The following is a 16,246-nucleotide window of genomic DNA, read 5'->3' on the forward strand; positions in this document are numbered from 1 at the left end:
ATGTCAGTTCTGTAACGAGCAGTCACCATTTGGAGGAATAAAAACGGAATGAATGTAAATCACTTACTGACTCTGTCCTGCATGCACTCACACACACACACACACACACACACACATACGTATGCACACAGTGAAATTGTTCATTTCCCCAGGAACGAGGTTAGGCACGTCACTGCCTGCTTTTTTAACCTTACGCCTAAAGACTCTTATGTCATGTGTGATCACTTCAGCGATGTTGCTGGACATTTATTGTTTCTGCCATGAAACACTGACTTTAGAGAAACCAGCTGCATCATGCCCTTTCTCTTCAGGAGCATGCATCTTGATGTAACAAATATTTGTTTTTATTCATCTGATCAGTGGTTTGTCGACTCTTCTTTTTGATTTTAACATTGTGTGAAAATAACAGCACCTAGCATCAATCTTTAAACCAAATAAGAACATATATTGACAAATTCCACTGGCACTGAAAAGTCATGTTTTCCCATCTCCAAACTGTGTTTATATTTTCTGTCATTACACCACTTAACCAAATGTGGTTTGGAGCTTTTCATGGAGTGATGCCATAATCAACATAATTTGCTGAGATCCTGTACTGTATCTCTGGGCTATCAACAGCCAATGACTCTGATTAGGACTAGAGATATTTGAGCAGAAATAACACATTTTTAAGCATGTGACACTGCAGCCTAGTTGCAGCAATGAAACATTTTTATTACGAAAGAGCACCAGCTATTACAGAGAAAAGATGTATAAAAAGTGAAAAATTACTGGCTTGATTACTCACATTATTTCAAGATGTGTATCCAAGGCTCTGTATAGACTAGGGCTAAAATCCTAATAGGGACAAGCTTGAAGTGAATAGAGCCCACAGAGGATAAGCTACTAAATCTTGCAATAAAAGCAATGTGATTTACAGTAAATTCCACAAGGCTGACAGTGCCACAGCTGAGGGCATAAACACTCCTTTCAATGCTGCGCCTCAGTTCTGTCTGCTGTGAACTACAATCACACAGTCACGCTGCTCAGCAGCAGTGACTTTGATAAATCACCAGGAAGTCTCACTGTTGGCTTAAAACTAGAACTTGTTCAGTTGCAATTCTGCATTTGTCCCTCTTTAATGTGTATGGAAGTGGCTTTAGCAGTAATCTGTCAGTGATTGATTAGGTGTAGCCAAATCCCCTCTCCGTTCTCCTCTGCTGGCTCACTGTTCAGACACAGCTGTGTATTTACAGAGAGATGGCTGTATTAGGGAAGAGGCTGCCTTATTTACCTGCAACATAAACGTAGTTACTTCCACTTGGGTGACTATATACTCAGGATGACCACCAGTAAAAGAGAAGACCAGAAGTGACATGTTCTTGTTGACACTGAATTCATGCGCTGATGGATAAACAAACAGAACTTAAAGACTTACAGATCTATGACTGATTTGTTTTGGGAAGAAGAAACCACATTTGAAGCAGTCATGCATGTTCCTAACAGTCAACAATCACACCAGAGTGCAGTCTAGAAAGCGGAAAAATACCCACTAATATCTGAGTGTCACACAATCACCTTTTATCCGGTGATATAAAAACTGGAATATATGTAACCATTAAAACATATTTATTTTGTATGTGACACAATAGGTTGAAAAAGCAATTTAGAAAGGGTGCCGGTTATTGATTATAGTTACCAGCAGATCCATTTTAATTAAATATTAAGAGAGTGTGCTGCATTGATAGTAACTGAGCAGCAACTGTTTCTTGCTTTTCTTTTTGCTGTCATTTAAAAAAATTGTAAACTAAAAAAGAAGACATGCTTTAATAAAACTCTCATATAATTACACTTGAAGTATTTAAGCAAGGCTGGGCTATATCTGATACATTTTGTATTCAAAGAATATTTTAGTTATTTTTAAAAGATTGTCTGAGTATGAACATCCGTGCATGAATTTTAATGGAGATACTTAAATGGTAATTATTCCACTCAGGCTCAAACGTAGGTAACAAATGGAATTCAATCAGTGTCCCTGCATAATGATGGTCATTAGGAGAAAGAAAATAATAATGACATCCTATCTGCATTAAACCTGCAGACACTTTACACAATGATCCTGCAGCCATTATTGATCTCCATGGAGATAAGCAATTGTCACTTTTCAGCATTGTGCCTGAATGTTAAATACAGCTCGTTTTGTTTTTCTGCAAACTATTTCAGCCAACACTAAATTTTCATTTAATTTACTTCACTACTTGAAATCCTTGGTCTCGTTCCACATGATTGTAATTTTGGGTTCATTGTCATAGCTGCCTCTCCAGTTCCCACTCTCTTTTTGCACCAATTCCAGCTTTCATACGCCTTGCATAAAATGAACATTACTCCTGAATACCCTGATTGTGATGCTTTGTGAGCTTCTCTTGTGTGTATCTGATATGTAAACATGCTATGTTTAAGGCAATGCAGTCATCCAGAAATCAATGCTCGCTTAATAGGAACTGTTGCTTCCCCCTCCTCAACACAGCATTGTGTTTTAAAAGTAAAACTGAGGGAAAAATGCCAAATGATTGAAGCAACATTCATTAGCTCGCAACCTGTACTACATAGATATTAAAATATGTAGTCTACTACCAGATATTTCATGTATAATATAACAACTCAATATCTTAGTTTTTATCTCTGCATAACTCAATATTAGTTGAATATTGTAACAGTTGCTTACACATATTGTACAGTAGGCAGCATGTATTGAGTCTTCTCCAAGACAGCCACTTGGTTGAATAATTAAATAAGATCTCCAATCAAATGATCCATGATTTGCATGCCTTCTGTTGCCAACGAGCTCCATCTGTTTGGTTTTGAGAGCTCTGACACAGTGGCTCTTATGAGTGAAACAGCAATAATGTAATTGTGGATGTGACAGATACACCAGATGATGCAGGGACTGTTCGAAAGTCTGGTCCAAGGCATACTGTACAGCACGGTGTCATATGGTCTGCAAGAAAGCATGACAAAAACAGCTTCATATTCTCTCTTCATCACTATTAACTTTAAAGACCCTCAATCTGCAGCAACTTGCTCATTCATTTAAATGCAAGCTCCTAAAATTGGAATTGTGTTTAAAGCACCTCTTGAAGCATGCATTGCAAAGTTACTGTATCTTAATTGAATAGCAGGCTTCAAAGCTTGGAGGGTGAAGGACAATAGTAGCAGGAAAGGTTTGGCTTGGTGCCAGTGGACAATGCAGAGCAGGCCTCAGCTCTCAGCAGCGGGCAGAACCCATGCCGGAGTCCGCATCAGGAGAGACAGCCTCCACTGCTTTGATGGATCTGTCATAGCAGCCAGTGTCTGCCCTCAGCTGGGGTTCAGGTATTCAGCACCAATAGCATGTTACTATCTCAGGTTAGACTCTATTTTCTCATATTTGTCTCACTTTCCCGATGTATTTAAGGGGTTAAAGGAATAGGCAAAACCTCTGATCACTTTGTTTTTAATATGACTTGTGAGTAACGTGTGAACATATTGTTTAATTACAGTCAATTTTTTATCTGCACCCAGGTACTTTTAAAGGTGATACACTCTGTGTTGCAAATGACTTATAATCTCCACTAGACTCATTTATTCAACTTTCTAGAAGCTGATTCCAATTAGCAGTTAAACATCATTTGGGCCAGCAATAAACAACATTCATGAAATGGTCAAAGACCTACAGCAGATGTTGAAATACTCGCTAAAACACAATTTTCTCCAGGTGTACGCCTTTTGTATTTAAGTGTGTCTGCTTATTAAAACCAGTGATGCCAAGGTCATTCAATTAATGTTGCTCCCCTTTATCAGCTTCAGTGGCTCCACAGCGACTGAGGGCCACTTTGCCCATCACACTCAAGTGCTTTTGTGGCCAAGACTGAACTCCACCATGATCATACACATTTTTTTTAATCTAGTCAATAAAAATGGAGATAAATAATAAGAATATTTTACTTCTTTTCTTTCTTTCTTCGTTTACAGACTTTTTATTAACATGTTAATTATACAGATAATGGCCAATAATGGCACTATACACTCACAGATTTCTGACAAGGTAAGTTTTAATATAACTTATTTTGGTTATTTGGAAATTAAAACAAAGGTAAACATTAACATTATAACGTAAGCTCTATTGCACACATGACAGTACTCTAAATAAGCTCTTTTACACCCTTAAAATTATTTGTTTTTAATCATTTAATCCAGAATGTTTGTGTCTTTAGAGACCTGAGTTATGCTAGAAATGTATATTTTTTGAGGTGTACAGATAGCAGGTAGCAGGTGATATTGTGTTTTTTCTTTGGCCTCATTTTATGTCCCCAAAATTATGCATTAATGCAGATTCAAATATTAGGTAGTTATTTATATTATGTTACTGTCATAGTACCATGATGGTGCTAGTGTGTCAGGTTCACTGCACACCAACGCTTACACAAGAAATACTGTAAAGATCTGATGAGGGAAACTCTGGAAATGTTGTAATCAAATGATGATGAAGATTACAGTTTCACAAAGTGACCAGTCAAATATCTCTGAAGTAGAGCTGGAGTATAAGTGTAAGCTCAGAGTTCATGAGTTTGTCAATAACAATAAATGTGATTTACTGAGTGTCTTTCATTGAGTAGTTACTGTATTCAACACATATAAACAAACTATGCTATATTAAAAGATGTCAGTAACTTTTGAAAATCAACTTTTTTGGCATCCATAAATGACTGAAAAAACACAAATAAATGAAAAAAAGAAACAAAATCTGAATCTAAAAACTATTTAAATACTGGCTGTTCATTTGTTCTGGGTTACACAAGACTTACATTGTCATTAATACAAATAAACATTGACACCCAGCATGGGAACCATTAGCATGTGTACCAAACTTCATTCACAACAGCCTGTGAGAAACACACTGCCTGGAGTTGGATTCATTTTGCAAGGCATTGCTTTTCCAAACGGCTCCAAGACTTCCTGATCGTCTGTAATCCCCAGCTTTCACACATAAGTCATTGAGAGCGATGGAGTCCCCTCTGTTTACTCACTCCAAACCAAATGATCTTTCACAAGTATACCACTTCAGATGTGAAATGGAATTTGCCAGGGTGTTCTATCCCAAGTCTATTTCTCTGTACGCTTTACCAATTCCCAAATAGGGTTCAGTCGCTCACAGATAATGTCTGTGAGGATTGAGCTCGGCTCCTCTGCTGTTTTAATGGCCCATGGGAAAAGGTATTTGACGGAAGTAAAGAAGTACTCTTAAGCACACATGCAGCACTGAATTTCATTTTGTTTTAGTTGCTGCAATGCATGTGTTTGCTGGACACTAAGGGGTGTTTATATCAGCATGTGAATGATTTAACATTAAAGCACTAGCGCCTTAATGATTTTATCATCATTCAAATCCCATGCCAAAATGCACACAGCTCATCCAGTTAATAATATGAGAAAAAGGGAGGATATTGAATTTTAATAATATAATATATTGTGTATAATAATACAGCAATGTAATATAAAGAATCATTTCTGTGCTAGAACAGAAGCTATTTACTCATATGCTCACATGTGAGAGTTAAAAGAGCGTAAAGTAGCTGATGGCTTTATCCTTTCAGCAGTTGACAGTGTTACTGCTTTGGTTCGTAGTTATGATAAATGGTTGTTTTAGGAGGGCTGCATTTACTTTGTAGAGTCATTATGAGAATATTATGTATGAGAAAACAGTCATTAATATTCATTATAATTGCAAACTACTGAGCTGAATGCTGATGGAGGGTGTTCAGATGCCAGCATAGGCCAGTGTTTTCTACTGTATCTCTTATTGCATCTGTGCAGCAATACATGTAGGGGCTTAGGAGTCTGTTAGAGAGCCGTTGTAACAGAATCTGACTTTTACTCAATTTTCCACTCAGTCAGTAAGCTCAAGAAATGCTTGCGGGAAGTAGAAATTAGCATACAAGAGAAATAACATGCTCTAACATTACAAGCATAATTGCTGTCATGGTAAGGTATAACTCAAAGATTATACATTCATCATTAAACTATAAAAGGCTTCATTCTCTGTGTATTTGACCCACTTTTGTAGAATCCAGTGCATAAGATGCCTCACAGTCTCCAAAGGATACAGTGTTCCTATTCCAGCTGATAAGGGCTCCAATTTTGTTTGTGTCTGGTAATTGGAGCAATGTTGAAGTGAGGAGCAATGATACCTTTCCCAGTCTATGTGTGAATGAAGCTGGCTATGGAAGGGAAAGGTCAGGCCCTGGACCTGCTTTGTCCCCCAGGGCCCTCAGCAGTAGGGGCTGGAGAACACCACAAACAATTAAACATGTTGCTTCACAGGGTAGAGCAGCCAGACTCCTGTTGGTTGGAGAAGTTTTTTACCTTAGCGGGTTGCTGTTGGTCACTCTTCACAGCAATAATCTGCAGGTCTGAGCAATCAATACAGCCGAGAGTGCCTGTGCATGAGCAGAGGAGCACATAACAGGCATCAACAAAGACATCCGCACGCACTCACATACACATACAGATATATTCAAGCTCATGCACAGATTCAGCCCTTTACTCATGTACATTCAGGCACGTGGACATCAACACATGTATACAGAGATAAACAGACATAGAAGAAGGCAACCGGAACTGACATAAACACATAAAACATATTAAACCAAACATAACATATATTTTATGGGGAACAGTGCAACATTGTGTATCAATTTACATATTTTACTGTTCAAATTAATTTAGCTTCTGATTCTGTAATATTTGTATCTTATATATAATATTTATCTAAGTCTTTTTTTATAAAAGTGTAAAAAATCAATAATACTTGCTCTTCAATGTATAATTTTTCCCAAAGATTGTAAAATAACCAAACAGACCTTTTCAAGAGAATTGGAAGAGCACTAAAGACACAACGTACACTAAACAGGCCGTTACCAATCCTCATTCCCAGGACGTCAAATACCGACGCTTTGTCACACCCCTTGGCGTCTGATACCAATGCACAAGACACCCTTTGGCATCTGTATGGGACAACATGCCAACCAGTTGCAGCTAAATGTCTCTTGAACATTCAGACTTCAACACAGGAATGATTAGACAGCTGTCTTTTCTGTTTTATGCAACTCCATACATGTCATACATGAACTGAACTCTCAACTGCTGAGCAGAGTGAATGGGAACAGTTTTCTTTTATGAGAGACAGCTAATTTAATTGTATGTGAACATGCAATGACAATAAAGGCATTCATTAATTCATTAATTCATTAACACTGAAACTATTATATAAAAGTCATTAGCTGGACATCCTGTAGCTTGCTGAATTCTAAGCGAACTTAAAAAAGTCAAAAGGATGTTAACAGCACCAGATTTCAACAATGTAAGGATATTGAGCAGTACCTCACTGACAACTACTGTATATGGTCCACTGTTGTTCCTGAATAGCAGATAATAACAATGCAGTCCTCTGAGCCTCTGAGACAGCGCTGTGTGTGCTGGGGCTCGTCCATCTGTGTGCTCTTGCTTGCTTTTGAGCAAGCACAGTAATGGACTCAACAAGTGAAACCACCATTGGCATATCTCCAACAAGACACGGCCCCAAGGAACGCAGTGCTACAGCTTAGCTTTACAATTAAGCCAACACAGAGATACCACACTAAATGCTTCCTAGTGGAAAATCACAACATAGAGTAGGATTTTTTTCAATTACTCATTGATGTGAAAAACACTAATTGGCTACCTTGCCTATTGTTTGTTGTCACCAGTACAGCAGAATTGGATGTATCTTACCATTCAGAGTGTGAACACAGAAAAAGCCTACCTGCCAGACTGTTGCTGACTGGTGCTGTATAGAGCTGACTGCTCTAAAGGAATTATAAGAACACAAACACAGTCTAACCTTATATGTTTCAATGGCAGATAATTATTTATTATACTTCATCACTTTGAATTAATATTAGGACAATAAAAAATGTGCCAAGATTTTTTTCTTTTTCCTTTTATATTAGGCAATACTTCCATTTTTCTTTCTTTTATAGGTGCAATGAGCAGAAGACTGAATATCCTTGCTGACAAACAGCAGAATGAATTTATGCCTGTTTGCAAAGTAATTGGAATGATAAAAGGAGAGCAATTCTGAATGTGGAAAATACTCAAGGTTGGTTTAAAAGAAGGCAGTTTTTCTTACATTCTTATCATCAATACCTTTATCACTGTACTGACAATAAGGTGCTGAATAGCCCTGTGGGAAGGTGATTCACAATCTGGATACACACCACAAAATTACATGCTTTTGTACTGAGCAGATAATGATTAATAAAAGGTTCTGAATAGTTTAATCTGAACCAGAAACACTTTACACATCTATTGTGCGGAAAAGAGGTGTGACTGCAGCTTCCAGAGAAGCCAGCTCTCTATTTTATGATAATGTTTTGCGCTTGTCTGTCCTCTCTTTACACGGGATTGTGCTTTAAAAAAAACTGTAACTGAAAATCTAACAGAAATTTCTGTTTAATCGAGTTTTAAACTGTCATTGTATTCTGTCTTCACAACCACCAAAATCACAGATTAAGGTTTTAGAGATTGGTGTACCTTTTCTCCACTTTTCATTCCAGTATGTGAACTATAGGCTACTGTAGGTTTCATTTTGCTTGCATGAGGAAGGTTAATATTTGTCTTGTGAATTTCACGGTGAGCTGTGTGCACTCACAGTGCCCTGCAGGTTCAATTTCTCTTAATTGTTCTGTGACCTTTCTCTATACCGTTAGCAATTAGCTGATGAGTTTGTCTATGCTGTGGGTCAGTGTCATTAGATTGTAATCAACACAAACACAGGGAGGCTTTTCATAAGAGGGACTAGCTTGGCATTCAAGCACTCTTACTCGACAACATTTATTAATTACAAAACAATAATCTGTTTGATGAAGGGAAGACACATAACAAAAGTTGACCTAGATGCAGTTCATGAAATGTGCAGCAAAATAATCAGAGTGAACCCCAGATGAAAGACATTCACCTCTGTATTTATCTAATTAAATCTAAATAAATATGTGTAATATTAAGAATACACATAAGTGCACATATTCAACAGACAACAGTGAAACATCCACATATAACAGTCTAGTAGTGGAAACACTAAGAAGAGCATATTGTCTAGTAGTTGCCATGTGTCCATGTGTCTACTTGCAGAATTAGTTCAGTCATTCAACTTCCTGACACATCTTCAAGATACAGTCCTCATGGTGGCCTTGAGTTGCAAAGCACAACAATACTGGATAAAGCACATGAACAAAACATAAAACACAAAGCATTAATTGCAGGTTAATTGCCACAAACCAATATTCTTTGCTGATCTGTTTCTTTTTTTATAGTAATTATACAGGGGACAGGTTTTTATTTTCTGAAATTTGGTTGTGTTTTTCTGATTTGTTGTTGTGCTTGTGTCTGATTTATCATTTAAAAAAATGTTTTCTTTCTTTCTTTCCTTTTTTTCTGTTTGTCAGTTAAGGCCACTGTACTGGCCCCAGGGCAGGAATAGAGAGGGAGAGAGAGAGAGTGTCCAGAGAGCAATAGACTAACAGAAAACAGACTCTACTTGTCATTGTCCACACCAGCAATTAGGTGTTAGTTCAGCAATAGTTTGGACCAGCCTTATTTAAATCAAAGGTTTGACAGTAGAATGCTTGTGATAATGGATGCCAGATTTTTTTTTTTTTTTTTTTTGGACAGTCAAACACATACATGGCACTAGCTTAGTCCTACTTTGAGGGCAGTCTGGTTGAGGGGGAAACAGCATCAACATAGACTGCTATGGTCTTGCTCAACAAGTAGTGCAGTCATTATTGCATTACCATGGAAAAGATATGTCACAAACACAGTTTTAACAAGGGTGTACAGCTCAATAAACGATTGGCTGAGCCACTGTAGCTGGACCATATTACAGAACCGCTTCATAGCTTGGTTAATGAGTTCCTTGAAAACAAAATTTCACTTCCTGTCCGCAATATACAAAAAAGTACTTAAACATTGCCCTAGCTCACTGTATCAAATAGAAGCTGGTAAATAGATGCATGAAGGTGTTCATTGACACAAGGTGATCAAGTACACACACAATTCTCCCACCGCCTGAGTTGTGATATTCCTTTAAAGCTGCAATTATCAGAAGATTAACAAGTTCATGCTGCTACGACAGGATGCTGTGAGAATGAATTTTGGTTCCAAGAGCACTTGGCCGCCTGCCATCGCTGAAGGTGACAGAAATCTTGCCGATCTTGCTCGACGGCAAAGGGGGATGGACAGAACAGGCTGGGTGGAGCTTAAGAATCTGAAAGTCATTGCTGTTTGGGCTTCCACCCTGCCCTTACTGCCCCAGTCCACCAGATCAGCTTTACTCAGCAGATTCTTCCCCGGTGGGAAAACAGAGGAGAGGCGGCAGGAGGCTGAAAGCAGTCTAACCTAGCGCATGGCTAAAACCCTCACTGTTCTGCTCCTAATTATTGATCAGATGATTAGGGCAGATGAAGAGATTTTTTTTTAAAGTGAGAGCTGTGATTGTGCATCTCCGACTTGTCTAGAGAGAGCTGCCAAAAGATCAATACTTTCAATCATGCCAGAGAGCTCTTCTGTCAGTCACGCTGAGTAAGGTGATTACAATTGAGTCTTAAGACAATGAAGAACTTCACGGGGCTTCCTCAGGCACACTCAGCGTCCTCGCAGGGAGTCTAATGAACTCAGACCTGCTAAATAGGCCTGCAAACCACTTCAGCTTAGATCCTGAGAGACTGGTCTTGCTGCACTGCTGCCAAACTCACCTGTGAACAAATTCAGTGTGCACACAAACACACAGATAGACCAGCAGCAGTAAAATGGTAACCTATCATTATAGAAAAAAGAACAAGACCGGGTCAAAAACTGGGATATGGCTGGATCTTGTATGAAACAATAGAAAGCTTTTAATTTGTATGTTGCTGGGTCGCTATCAGACATTTTAAAGATGTTTGTTTTTATGTCACTTTAAGTTTATTTATTTCTGTAGCATTTTTCATATAATAATTGTAACTCAAGGTGCTTCACACCGGTAGGTAGGTAATCGTGGCACTATTCACTCATCATAGACTGCTAGCAGCTAAGATGACTGGCTGGCAGTTGGCCAGAAGCTCCTCACATTTCCAAGAACACAAATTATTCCTTAAGCAAATTTACAAAAAGGTGTTATTTGGATAAACTGACCACATTTTGGAATCTAAATGGTTACTTACTTGCCTGAAAATATATTGAAACTTAATAAAGTGACATAGTAACAGTCTTACAGCGACAATTACAACAGCTTTATCTCTGACATTGGTGTCAGTTGGTGTGAGATACTTCGCTATAGGTCTTTATACAAATCATTCTTTGAAATGTGAAAATTGAAGCCACAAGCTAGCAGGAGATGTGAAAATCAGAAACAGCAGGAAAACCTGACAGAATGATGGCTCTTCCCTCAGAATATTCAAAGCAACCACAGCTTTTTTTGTTTTTGACTAGTTGATATGTATAGCGTTGTGTTTTTGCATTTACTATTTCAAGCTTATTTGTGTTTTAATTTCATTTGACACTTGATGTATTTTTTACTGGCAGTGTTGAACCTTTTTCAAGTGTCACCTTTGAAGAAATGTGACAGTTTATGCCATTAAGAAAGGACATAAATGATTGGCAAGTTGAACTTTTTCTTTTACACTGACAACTGAAAGACAGCTGACTGATATCAGCTCTATTTAAAGCACTTCAGTGAAAATCTGATCACCGCAATTTCCAAACGTAGACACGTAAATACAGTCAAATATAGTGAGAAGTAGGCATGTCCCCTGTAAGTGTGCAACAAAGATCCACTAATAGTTTTGTGTTGGGGATCTTTCTATGTCTTTAACAGGCAGCATGTAGCAGCGTCCGTCCCTCTGTGGCTGACACCAGCCTTTCAGGGAGCAGGTGACTTGTTAGTACTCTAAGCAACAACGGGAACAGATGTGTCCCTGACAGTGGATGGATGGTCAGGGTCCATCTGGTCAGTGCAGCCCTGGACAGGAATGATGAATACAGCTTCATCAGTGAATAGCTGTCATCAATCGCATGGCGTGGCGATGGCCGGTGACAGCCACACGCCAGCGCCGGGCCCCAGGTGTGGTGAGCAGAGAGCGGGCAGGCTCTGGAATGCAGTTCAATCAGGCAAGTCTGGGCCAATGTTATATATTGCAATGTAAAGTGTATGCATTACAAAGCAGATGAAGTGCTTTACTTTGTCAGGGTGGTCTGCTGGCTCTTTGATACAGACACAGACTAGGCCTTAGATTTATTTCAATGCAATGCAGGGCTGTTATTGAGCCACTGTACTAAGGACGAGTACTAGGTGTCTAGACAAGTCATGGCTCTACATTGTCTTCCCTGGCAGTCCCAAATGAAATGTGCTGCATCCTTGTCTGCTTCAGTGCATAGACATGGAGAGGTACTAAAACACTGACCTTGCGCTGGACCATTCTGAATATGTTATGACTCCCAGGTTCCCTTGAACTGTCACAACTTTAAATCGACCACTTCTAATGGTTTAATACACTGTATGGTGATCATTATGCAGGATGGCCCACCTGCCTGTTAGTCCTGCTTTGAGGCAAAAATATTACTAGAAATCATACTGCTCATCCCTCTAATTATTTTATTTATCTATTATTGTTGTAAGAAAAGATGAATTAATAATTACACCTAAGCCTATCTGATGGTCATGCAAACTATTGTACAGTGTTCTAAGACTTTGGTGTAAGTGAAAACAGATCATTGAAGTCTGTAAAGGGGGAGCTTCCAATAATACACACGTTTCCTGGCAATTGCAAAAAGAACTGGGAAGCATATATCTTACACATGCAACATTTCATGACCATATTTTGTATTTACATAAAGTACTGAAGTTGTACATAACCTTGAATTGTGTAAAACAAACTAGAAGTAAAGAGAGAAGTTACACAGCAGAACATTATACAGATTAAAAAGATCTTAAATATCAACCAGAACCAAAAATCTCTCCTCGCAGCAGCTTGACTAGATGGGGTTTTTTTCACAATCAATTGCAGATTAATATACATTTTATGCAGCTGTCACTGGTGTCATGTAGACCTCAGTGTCAAGCTATAAATAGCCCGACCACTAAAGAGAGGACCTAAACACAGGTGCACATATGACCTATTATGGAGCAGCAGTCTAATACATATTTATTGGCACATTTCACCTCCACTGTTGCTGAACAGCGAGTCTGAAACACTTTGAATTCTGCTGATATTCAAAGCCCCAATCAATCACTTTTTTGATATTTGAAATTACAGAAACAGACCTACAGATGGAACATAGCATTTCTATGCTAATCAGCTGATCATTAATGAAAATCAAACCTGTTTTAATTGTGGGTTCACAAATGTTACTGATACAAACTTTAAATAGCCTAATAATGTAGATTTAGTGGTTTTCTAGTATTAGCATGTATAAGTAAAACATCTGTTAGACAGTTTACTAGTGTAAGTATATTCTGATCCTGCGTTTTGTATTTGGCGGTTATATGGACCAACTTTACAAGTAAAGCCTTTATTCAGGTTAAAGCGATGATGTAAATAAAATATTGATTTTTTTCTTTTTTTTCTTTCTTTTTCTTTAAAAAAAACCCCCCTAATACATTCATTTTTGGCACAATGTCTAAGTGATAGAAATGTGGGTACCACCAAAGGGTTTATGATTATTAGTGGATTATAAATTATTTAACCATTAATTAAGCTATTAATTAATGATTATAAACACTTTAGAAAGGGTGGATTATCAGAAAGTTGAACCAAAATGTGTTTTCAAGATGTTGACAACTTGATCTTTGCTAATAATATGTGCTGTATTTCATCTTCTGAAAACAAATACACTCATTTTAAATGTTTTTTTTGAAAAATGAAAAAGTATAACTAAAAAGCTATTTAACGTAACAAAAAATTATATTTGATTAATACATTATCATGATTTGTGGTATTAGACCTCAATAAATTTGCATGGCAGTGAAGAGGATTGCTCCTCGATTTTTTATTCCTTTGGCTTGGTTCAAACATTTTCTCTGTGAGCAGAGAAAGGTGGTGTAAGCCAGGAGAGAGCTAGTTTTGTACATTTTTGCTGCCCTGTCGTTTTCTCAGCAGGGTATCTCTTGGGAAAATCAAGGGGAGGGGAAGGCCATGGGGGGAGGGTCTTGCAGAAAACACATATACAGGCATCATGTCTCCAAAACACATTGCCGTGTCGGCTGTCTGATGCTGCTTGCATGTGATTAAGCCTCTGCCTCTAAACAGGATACGTTTGATGACCCTGTTGGTGTGTGTCTCTGATGTGTTGTATTGCTATCGCTCTCTCTTTTTCTCTCTCTGTCTACTTCTCCTCTTTTTTTTCTCCTCAACAAGAATCACTCTCATGTTTGAAGCTATGCTTTGCTTTGTGAGGCTCCCTGAAACTGACATTAATCCACTTTTTCTTCTATAGACTGACAAGTGCATGAAATGGAGGTGTCACACTTGCAGACAGCGGAAGAGGCAGTTCAGCTTTGACGGCCCTGCTAAAGCACTGCTACTGCCTGTAACACTCAGAGCACTGCAAATTGGAAATTCGGGAGAGATCATCTGTAAAGAACATGTCCAGCAGTGGTGTAGGATACAACTGAGTCAGAGAGTGGAGATGAGAAAAAGGCAGAAAGCAAACAACCAGATAAAAACCAATAAAAGCATCCCAGGTATTCTATCACTAGCAAAAATTCCAAACAGAAAGGAATTTGCTCACCATTATCCCATGAGGCATTACCAAAAGAATGTAACATGGAACAGGTCATTTATCGTGTCATGTGTGGCCATTCAGCTGTTTGTCAGAAGTGTATGGTTCACATCTTGGCAATCTTCAAACAAAAACTCTCCATCTCTCTGACATCTGCTGAGATGTTGAGTTTTGCCAGGTTCTCTGAGTATTTATTAGAGCATGTGGGGCAAATTGCATTACCTAAAGGAATGTGACCTGGTCAGATGCAACGATTAACTACATGTATTAAAGTAACACTTTTCTTTGCAGGAACATACTGACTTCTTTGCAGGAATATCTTATTTTGAGTTCATACCGTCACTGGCCAATATCTTGGGATTTCCAAGGCATTACTCTTCTCTTACTTACTGTGCTGTGTGTAAGAGTATGTGTTCTCTTACATCAAAAGTGCTGCTTGTTCACAGCTCAGCGAAATAATACACATGATTACATCACAGTAGTACCAATGAATTGTATATTAGATATGTTTGCTATGATGCAAGGACAGAGACAGACATAAGAAATGACAGAATTTGTTCAAAGTTTCTCCCTATAATTGGATTATCTAAATTTTAAAATAGACATGGTAAGCTTCAGCATCAATTACAATTAACATTTTCAATTTAGACTGATGCAAATGTTGTTGTTGTTTTTCTCGGCACAGCACCCACACTTTAAATTATACATTTTAAGATAAGACTGTGTGGAGTACCAGCTGCAGTGACAACTTTACTCTGTGATCTAGGCCAATATCTTTGCTGTTGGGTAGAATCAGTTGAGTCATTTGGATGCCTTGCTTATCTAATGGTTTGGTGATGGCAGAAGCCTTCAGCCTGCATTAAAGTAGACATCAGCCTACAAGAGAGTGGCCCTGGAGAGAGAACTACAGTACAAACTAACAATGGCAGCTCCAGTTTTTTTATATTTATAGCGCCCAGCAGGTGTCAGCCACAGCAGTCTCCCTGCCCCCTTTGACACCCCATGGCTGCTCCTCCGCTCCACCGTATGAAAGAAAAGCGAAGGGGGGGGGGGGGAGCTGCCACCTGGGATTAGGTACCTGAATCCAATCTTGAGGAGCATTGGGCTCCAGTGGCGTTAAAGTGTTTTCTGGAGAATTTCTCATGTTCCCCACTAGCTGATTATTTCCAGATTTTAGTTCTGCCTCAGCGGAGATGAGCTCCACACAGTTTCGCCAGTCGTGGTTAAGATGTAGCTTGACACTCGCTGGCCACACTCAAATGAGTTGTATAATCCCATTTAGAGAAGCACATCCCACAGGCAAATCATATTTCCCCAAACTGGTATTGGTGTTTGTCAACATGTTTTGAATATTGTAAATGTGTTATTGTAAACGCTGCATTTTAGACATGCACTAGGTAAATCGTTGTTACCATCTGTTATCTCTATTTCAACC

The sequence above is a fragment of the Scomber scombrus genome, chromosome 13 (assembly GCF_963691925.1).
Source record: "Scomber scombrus chromosome 13, fScoSco1.1, whole genome shotgun sequence".
In the NCBI taxonomy this organism is placed as follows: Eukaryota; Metazoa; Chordata; class Actinopteri; order Scombriformes; family Scombridae; genus Scomber; species Scomber scombrus.